Source organism: Mauremys mutica, chromosome 17, assembly GCF_020497125.1.
Source record: "Mauremys mutica isolate MM-2020 ecotype Southern chromosome 17, ASM2049712v1, whole genome shotgun sequence".
In the NCBI taxonomy this organism is placed as follows: domain Eukaryota; kingdom Metazoa; phylum Chordata; order Testudines; family Geoemydidae; genus Mauremys; species Mauremys mutica.
In genome coordinates, this window is record NC_059088.1 from 5,769,509 (window position 1) to 5,778,060 (window position 8,552).

Genomic DNA, 8,552 nt, shown 5'->3' on the forward strand with positions numbered 1-8,552 from the left:
CACACACACACACACACACAGAGCCAAGCAAATTCTTATGGGGCTAATGCATCTGACAGCGCCCCCGTCTCATGCGGACGGGCTCAGCAACGGGCAATGTGAACATAACACACCAAAGTTCAGATCCTGATTTATTCAGTGAATTTGCTAATGCACAGAGAGATTCCAGCCAGCCGTGAGGCACTGGGACAGACACACCCATACGCTGGGCAGACCTTTGGCTACACAGTGGCCCCTTTGCATCGTCCGGCAGCGTGCGGGGGGGGGGGGGAATTGGAAGGGGTGTATCTGAGAATTCAGGCCTTTATTTTCCTCCATAATGAAGTGTCTCAGATGATTAAAGCTGAAAACAGCTCTTAAAAATCCAAATCTAATGCTCATGTTTGCTAATTCATAGAATCATAAAATATCAGGGTTGGAAGGGACCTCAAGAGGTCGTCTAGTCCAACCCCCTGCTCAAAGCAGGACCAATCCCCAGACAGATTTATGCCCCTGATCCCTAAATGGCCTTCTCAAAGATTGAACGCACAACCCTGGGTTTAGCAGGCCAATGCTCAAACCACTGAGTTATCCCTCCTCCTATACCAACAAATTGGTTGAAACTATAGTAAAGAATAGAATTATCAGACACATAGATGGACACGATTTGATGGGGAAGAGACAACATGACTTTTGTAAAGAGAAATCATACCTCACCAATATATTAGAATATATATTGGAAGGGGTCAACAAACATGCGGACAAGGGTGATCCAGTGAATATAGTGCACTTAGACGTTCAGAAAGCCTCTGACAAGGTCTGTGTAGCGAGTCGGTGTGGCTCCCCTCGTGCCCAGCAGAAGGAGCTCCCTTCCAAACACCCAAGTGGGCGGAGCCACCACCACCTGTCCCCGCTCCCCGGAAGTCAAGGGGCGGGACAGGAAGTAGAAAAGCCGGCAGCAAGAGCTCAGTCGGAGCCCAGCCACCGCCGCGAGCAGACGTGCCGACGGGGGCTCCAGACTGGGAACCCTCTAGGACCCGAAGCGGCTATCCTGACTGGCCAGACCTTCCTCGCGCCCGGTACGACGAGGAACCAGTGGAGCTTCCCCGGGAACGGTACCCTGAGGAGCCGCTGGAACTCCCTCACGCCAGCTACGAAGAGGAGCAGCCGCCACCGCCGCTTCCGCCCTGCTGTTATCCGGAGGAGCCGCCTGAGCACGCCTGGCCGGACTTCCAGCAGGAATTGCCGGACCTGCCCCCAAGCCCTGGTCCCGAGGAGCCCATGCAGCTCGACTGGCCGGGGTCCAGTGCCACGGAGGAGGTAGGCCCGGAGGGGGAGATGGAGTGTAGCCCGGGGGTAGCCGACCCCTGTCCGGCTGAGGGCACCGACGTGCCCATGTCAGTGTGTTGCGGCCAGGATCCCCACTGACTGCAGCGGATCCACGCAGCTGCTAGGGCCCCGGGCTGGGACACAGTGGAGTGGGTGGGCCTGTGTCCCCCCTGCCACCCCACCCACGGGTGGCAGTCTCCCCCTCCACTCCAACACTCAGGCTTAGAAGCCTGAACTTAACTGTTTGTCTGCTCAGCCCTGCCTGAGGGTCTGAGCCCTGTGTCTATTGCTGCCCTGCCCTGAGCTAGGGCTTGTTCTTTATAGAGACTGATTGCTACTCAGCCCCCTGCTCCAGAGAGCCTGAGTTCCTACTTTGAACTGCTATTGCCCAGCCCCTGCTCCAGAGGGCCGGGCCCTACTTTGAACTTCTGTTTGCCCAGCCCCTGCTCCAGAGGGCCTGGGCTTATTGGGTACTGCTATTGCCCAGCCCCTGCGCCAGAGGGCCTGGGCCTACGTTGAGACTGATTGCTGCTCAGCCCCCCTGATCCAGAGGGCCTGAACTCCTTGAGACTGATTGATGCTCAGCCCCCTGCTTCCTAGGGCCTGGAGCGTAGAGACTGATCTAACCCTGTTTTCTTGTCACTCAACCAGTTAGAGGGGACAAGGAGCGAGTCGGTGTGGCTCCCCTCCCGCCAGCAGGAGGGTTGAGCCCCGACGCCGCCCGTTTACAGGGGGGTATGGGACTTTGTGGCGGGGGAGGGCAGTTGCAGATACACTGCAGGGGGGCTCTGTCCTCCTGCCTGCGGTCCTGCAGAACATCCACAAGGCGCCGGAGTGTGTCCGTTTGCTCCCTCATTAGTCCAAGCAGCATTTGAGTCGCCTGCTGGTCCTCTTGACGCCACCTCTCCTCCCGTTCGCTGTGTGAGCGCTGGTACTGAGAGAGGTTCTCCCTCCACTGGCTCTGCTGGGCCGCCTCGGCTCGGGAGCAGCCCATACGTTCAGCGAATATCTCGTCCCGTGTCCTTTTCTTTCGCCGCCTAATCTGCGCCAGCCTCTGTGAGGGGGATGCTGGGGCAGGTCGGGAGACAGTCGCAGCTGTGTGATGGGAAAAAGGGAGTGAATTCCTTACAAAGATACATTTTTGTGAACAATGAACACAGTCCAGTCTGTCTCTGTGAACAAGACCATGCACAGCACCTATCTCATGCGCACTCAGGACAAGTTTGAATTTTCGGCCTTCACATTCATTGCCTGGGGTCTTGCACTGGAGATCAGACAAGCGGGGCAGGACAGCAGAATCCGTGGAGCAGGCAGGCATGGTAAGCCGTAGACTTTTGGCTGCTTAAAACTTAATGTATAGAAGTGCCCTCCTGCTGCAGGCAATCCGGAAAGCATGAACTCTGCCCCTGTTCCACCCCCTCGCGGCTGTCCCCGGGAAAGATCCCTGTATGCTGCCCCTCTGCAGCCTCCACCACGTGGCTGTAAACCGACGCTTATTGTTATGCAAAGGAACAGTGAAGCATTCCCAATACTAACATTACCCTAATTACCCTAATTCAATGCAGGAGTCGCCGAGCGAGATCACCCTGAGGAGGATCACTGAAAGAGATAGAGAGCGCATGCTGCGTGAGAGCCAGCACAAACCAGGGGCCTATGCTGCCATGCTCGTCGAGGCAATGCTCCCAGAGTACCTGAGGATAGCCTGGCGCGGAAAAGTGTCCTACCACGGAGCACCCAATCAGGCAGCTCTCCCCAGGAACCTCATGCGGAGGATTTTTATTACCTCCAGGAGAGCTTCATGGAGATCTCCGAAGAGGATTTCTGTTCTATCCCCATATATATTGACCTTCTTTTCGCATAGTTAATATTCCTGTTCTGTTAGAAATAAATGTTTACATGTTTAAAGCACTTACCGACTGATCCTTCCCTGATTCAGGGTCCGGGTTAACGGCCGGGGAGGGTTGGTAGGGGATCTCTGTGAGGGTGATGAAGAGATCCTGGCTGTCGGGGAAATCAGCGCTGTAAGCACTGTCGACTGCCTCGTCCTCCTCATCTGCTTCCTCATCTTCCCCGTCTGCGAACATCTCCGAGGAACCAGCCGTCGACACTATCCCATCGTCAGAGTCCACGCACACTGGTGGGGCAGTGGTGGCAGACCCACCGAGACTGGCATGCAGTGCCTCGTAGAAGCGGCATGTCTGGGGCTGGGATCCGGAGCGTCTGTTTGCCGCTTTGATTTTTTGGTAGTCTTGTCTCAGCTCCTTGATTTTCACGCGGCACTGCGTTGTATCCCGGCTGTATCCTCTGTCTGCCATGGCTTTGGAGACCTTCTCGTAGGTCTTTGCATTCCGTTTTTTGGAGCGCAGCTCCGAAAGCACAGACTTACTGCCCCACACAGTGATCAGATCCAAGACTTCCCGGTCAGTCCATGCTGGGGCCCTCTTTCTATTCTGAGGGTAGGTCTATACTTACCTGCCGGGTTGACGCACAGAGTTCGACTTCTCGGAGTTCAAAATATCGCATCTAATCTAGACACGATCGTTCGAACTCCGAACGCGCTCCCGTCGACTCCGGAACTTCACTACCGCGAACGGCGGTGGCGGAGTCGATGGGGGAGCCGCGGACTTCGATCCCGCGGCGTCTGGACGGGTGAGTAGCTCGAACTAAGGTAGTTCAACTTCAGCTACGCGAATAGCATAGCTGAAGTTGCGTACCTTAGTTCGACCCCCCCCCCCTTAGTGTAGACCAGGCCTGAGATTGCATGGACACCTCTGCTGGAGAGCTCTGCATCGCTGCCAGTGCTGCTGAGCTCGCCCCGATGTCCAAACAGGAAATGAGATTCAAACTGGCCAGACAGGAAAAGGAATTCAAATTTTCCCGGGGCTTTTCCTGTGTGGCTGGTCAGAGCATCCGAGCTCAGACTGCTGTCCAGAGCGTCAGAGTGGTGCACTGTGGGATAGCTCCCGGAGCTATTAACGTCGAATTCCATCCACACCTAGCCTAATTCGACATAGCCATGTCGAATTTAGCACTACTCCCCTCGTCGGGGAGGAGTACAGAAATCGAACTAAAGAGCCCTCTATGTTGAACTAAATAGCTTCGTTGTGTGGACGGGTGCAGGGTTAATTCGAATTAACGCTGCTAAATTCGACATAAACTCCTAGTGTAGACCAGGCCCAAACATCAGTACTGGCCACTCCTGGCTGGTATTAAACTCCCCAGGTTACAGCTTCTCTCTGACCTTGGCTTGGTAAACGCTGCCACCACCCAATGCAAAAATCCCCTTGGGCCCAGGAAGGAGCACTTGGGAATTCCTCCCTGTGGGGCACCCTCAAGCCCTCTCAACACCCCCCCCAGGGAAGAGCTGAGAAAGAAAACAAAGGAAATTAGTGGTTGCTACCAGCTCATCAAACAACATGTGCACAGACCTGTTAATAGGCAGCAGGTTTAAAACAAATAAAAGGAAGTTCTTCTTCACGCAGCGCACAGTCAACTTGTGGAACTCCTTACCTGAGGAGGTTGTGAAGGCTGGATTATAACAATGTTTAAAAGGGAACTGGATAAATTCATGGTGGCTAAGTCCATAAATGGCTATTAGCCAGGCTGGGTAAGAATGGTGTCCCTAGCCTCTGTTCGTCAGAGGATGGAGATGGATGGCAGGAGAGAGATCACTTGATCATTGCCTGTTAGGTTCACTCCCTCTGGGGCACCTTGCATTGGCCACTGTCAGTAGACAGATACTGGGCCGGATGGACCTTTGGTCTGACCCGGTACGGCCTTTCTTATGTTCTTAACACTGAAACTCCAATCCTGTTCTTTAAAAAGGTCAATTTTATTCAAAACAAAAAGAAAGAAAATACGTCTGGAACTTCAGCTTTTGCTAGTTTTTAAAAGAGCAATTCCCAAAACCAAGCACCCAGAATAGCTTCTTGGGGTTCAGCTTAAAGGTTACAAGCAAACAGAAGCACCTGGGGTTAGCACAGAGGAGTCCACAAGCCAAAATAAAGAAATAACCTGATCGCATCCACCTGGACATTCCCTGTCCCAATGAGCCCTGCTAGGCAGGGAAAATAATGTTTCATACCTGGTTCAAAGCTTACCCAGCATTGCTGCTTATAGCATGGCTGCTCCTGTCCTCGCAGCCAAAGGGAAAGTTTCTTTCCTCATTTCAAAAAGTTCTACCTTCCCACTGGCTCTTTTGGTCAGGTGCCCACTTCCTTTTCTTTACCTGGGGGACTTTTTAACCCTTTACAGGTAAAGCAAGTAGAGACCAGCTACCAAGAGGGATTTTACAGCTAACTGGCTGGCTGGGTGTAGGGCCGGCTCCAGGCACCAGCTTATCAAGCAGGTGCTTGGGGCAGCCACTCCGGAGCGGGGCGGCACTTTCAAGGATTCGGCAGCATTTCGGCAGAGGGTCCCTCACTCCTGCTCGGAGCGAAGGACCTCCCACTGAATTGCCGCAGATCGCGATCCCCCAACTTTACTTATCACAACTCGCCCCTACGTTTGGGGGACCTGGGAACAGAGTGTTTAAATGGGAGGTTTCTCCATAATGACACCAGCCAGCCACAGGGACGTGAGCTAACGCCGGCTTTGGGATATTGTAGGATGGGAACGTCTGCAGATGTCTGACCACAAGCCAGCCATGGCAAGGAATTGACGTGTCTGAGAATAAGCTGAGATCAGTAACATCCTAACCTACAGGAGAAGGGACCCTGACATCGGCAGGGTGAGGAGATACAGATAAGGCGGAGGGGAGAACCCTACTGAATAGGCATTAGGCACAGTGGCATGGGAATAATATATTATAAAGTTGTACCCCAACCTGTGGGCAGGAGGCGAGCAAGAGGCAGCATTTGGGGGGTGCCCGGATTGTCGGATTGTTTTGCATAAGAGTGTGGGAAACTGACATGCAAGTCTCAAGGATGAGGCTCGTTCTTATCTGCTGGGAGGCAATAACAGAATAATAAATTAAAGGGTTGGCCAGGATGTTAAATAGCCAATGAAGTTACAGCTGTGCTTGTTTGTATTTTATTAACCAATTAGCAATTGCTTGATTGCTTGCTTTAAGTGTATAAAGATGTATGCTGGAGAGAAATAAAAGGACTCTGCTTTAAATCATATTGATGGTCGAGCTCTGTCCACGCACGCCTGCGCTGCAACAAATGGTGACCCCGACGTGATTCGTATCGAATGAAAGTGTCGGTGGCCTGACCCAGGCGGAGAAGCCCTGAGCCCAGAGGCGAACGGCCAGGAGCCTGAGCCCAGAGGCGGGGAGTGCTTATCCGACGTGACTCGTATCGAGTGATGATAGTGTCGGGAGCTTGAGCCCAGAGGCGAACGGCCAGGAGCCTGAGCCCAGAGGCGGGCGGCTGGGAGCCGCGGCGGGGAGTGCTTGAGAAGCCCCCGGATTCCGACGTGATTCGTATCGAGTGATGATAGTGTCGGGAGCCTGAGCCCAGAGGCGAACGGCCAGGAGCCTGAGCCCAGAGGCGGGCGGCTGGGAGCCGCAGGGGAGAGTGCCGGAGACGCCCCCGGGCGTCCAACAGAGACGCGGTGAGCGGCTGGGAGCCGCAGGGGAGAGTGCCGGAGACGCCCCCGGGCGTCCAACAGAGACGCGCGCCTGAGCTCAGGGGCGAGCGTCCGAAAAGAGAGGCGCACCCAAGCTCAGATATGAGTACCGCTGTATCAGCTGAAGAAAAGATAACATAGAAGTTTTATTTGCACATTATGAACCGACAAAGGGAAAAGATCTTCCCTGCTGCACTGATTCACTTATTAAGAAGAGAGGGGGAGTTGTGGAGGCTCCTCCTGACCGGCCTTTGGGCACAGGACGAGGAGGTGCTCCGCTGGAAGCGAGCCCTGGACGGGAAGACGTTGGAGTGCACGGCGCAGGTAGAGGCTTGTGCCGTGGCCCCGGAGGTCGTTCGGACCTACAGAAGCCCGGAGAAGGCATCCTACGCTGGCTGGTTTGAGCCTGGGACAGTCCCGGGAAAACCATTGTGCTTCTCCGGTATGAGCAGCAATAGCTGACACAGGATTCACAGATTAAAAGAAGCCAAGCAGGGAAGGAAAAGGAACAGCATGAGTTAACTAAGCAAGCTAAAGATAAGACTTGGCGAACAGCCCAGACTAAAGAGAGCGTGACTGGGCCCAAAAAAGTTAATGAGAGCTGCAAAACTCGGCCTGGCATTACCGGAATGTGTCAGATTTCTTTTCTTATGGGTAAAGAAACGCTACAAAAAAGACTGACTGCTTGGACCCATGATTTTTACTGCAGAAAGACCCCTCCACATCAGAAGAATTTTTCTACTGATGATTGGCCTATGTAATTTTTTAGTCCTATTGTGTTTTTGGACAGCATGAAAAAGGGACAAGGTGTCCCTTGGTAGCCCCCATTGTGTTATTTGGAATTTTTTTTGTTGTTTTTTGAAAGAAGCAAAATTACTACGGGATGGTGTCCTGGTAAATTTCCCCCGTAGAAGCTGAACCATGCCGGTGGTGGAAAACAAGAAAAAACACTTATGTTGTTGATATTGCCAAAGTCCAGAAATTCCTGATTAAAAGGACATTGAGAACTGACCCTGGTGAAGAAACAAAGAATTACACACTGGCAGGACGAAATTTGTGGGACTTATGTTTGGAACTGTGGTATTGATTGAATTTCGGGGTTTATTCTACAGGCTGCGCCCTGTGTTTTGGATAAATCCTTCAGTATGTATAGCCCACCCTAATTGGATTGTAAAAAATTATGTCCTTCTTTTATTGAGGCTGAGAAAGCATTGCCGTGGGAGCTAGTATGTTTGAAGTTTTGAATGGCCAGCTGATGGCCATTCGGAGTGATTTTGAGCACCAGGATAGCCCACTGCCCTTACAAATATATTAGGAGTGCCATTTGATCTGGAGTTGTAAAAATATATTTAGACACTGTTTAAGTAAAAGTGTAAATGTTTGCAGTGCCCCTCCCCAGCATGTAAACCGGTTGAGTTGGGGGGTGAGGGCTTTTACATACCGAACCCTGCCGGGTTCATGGGGAGGATGATTGTGGAATTAATTGCCCCAGCTTTTTAGAGTTTAATTGTTTTTGTTTTTCAAGTTTGAGAAAACTCAGCCAAAGGGTTTGTTGAGTATTCTCAAGGGGGGAGTTGTGTGTTATTTAGGCATAAATTTAGGTAATTTGGGAGAATGGCTTTGAATTTATGTGATCCTAAGAATTTTTATGTAAAGTGCCTTTGTTAGTTTAT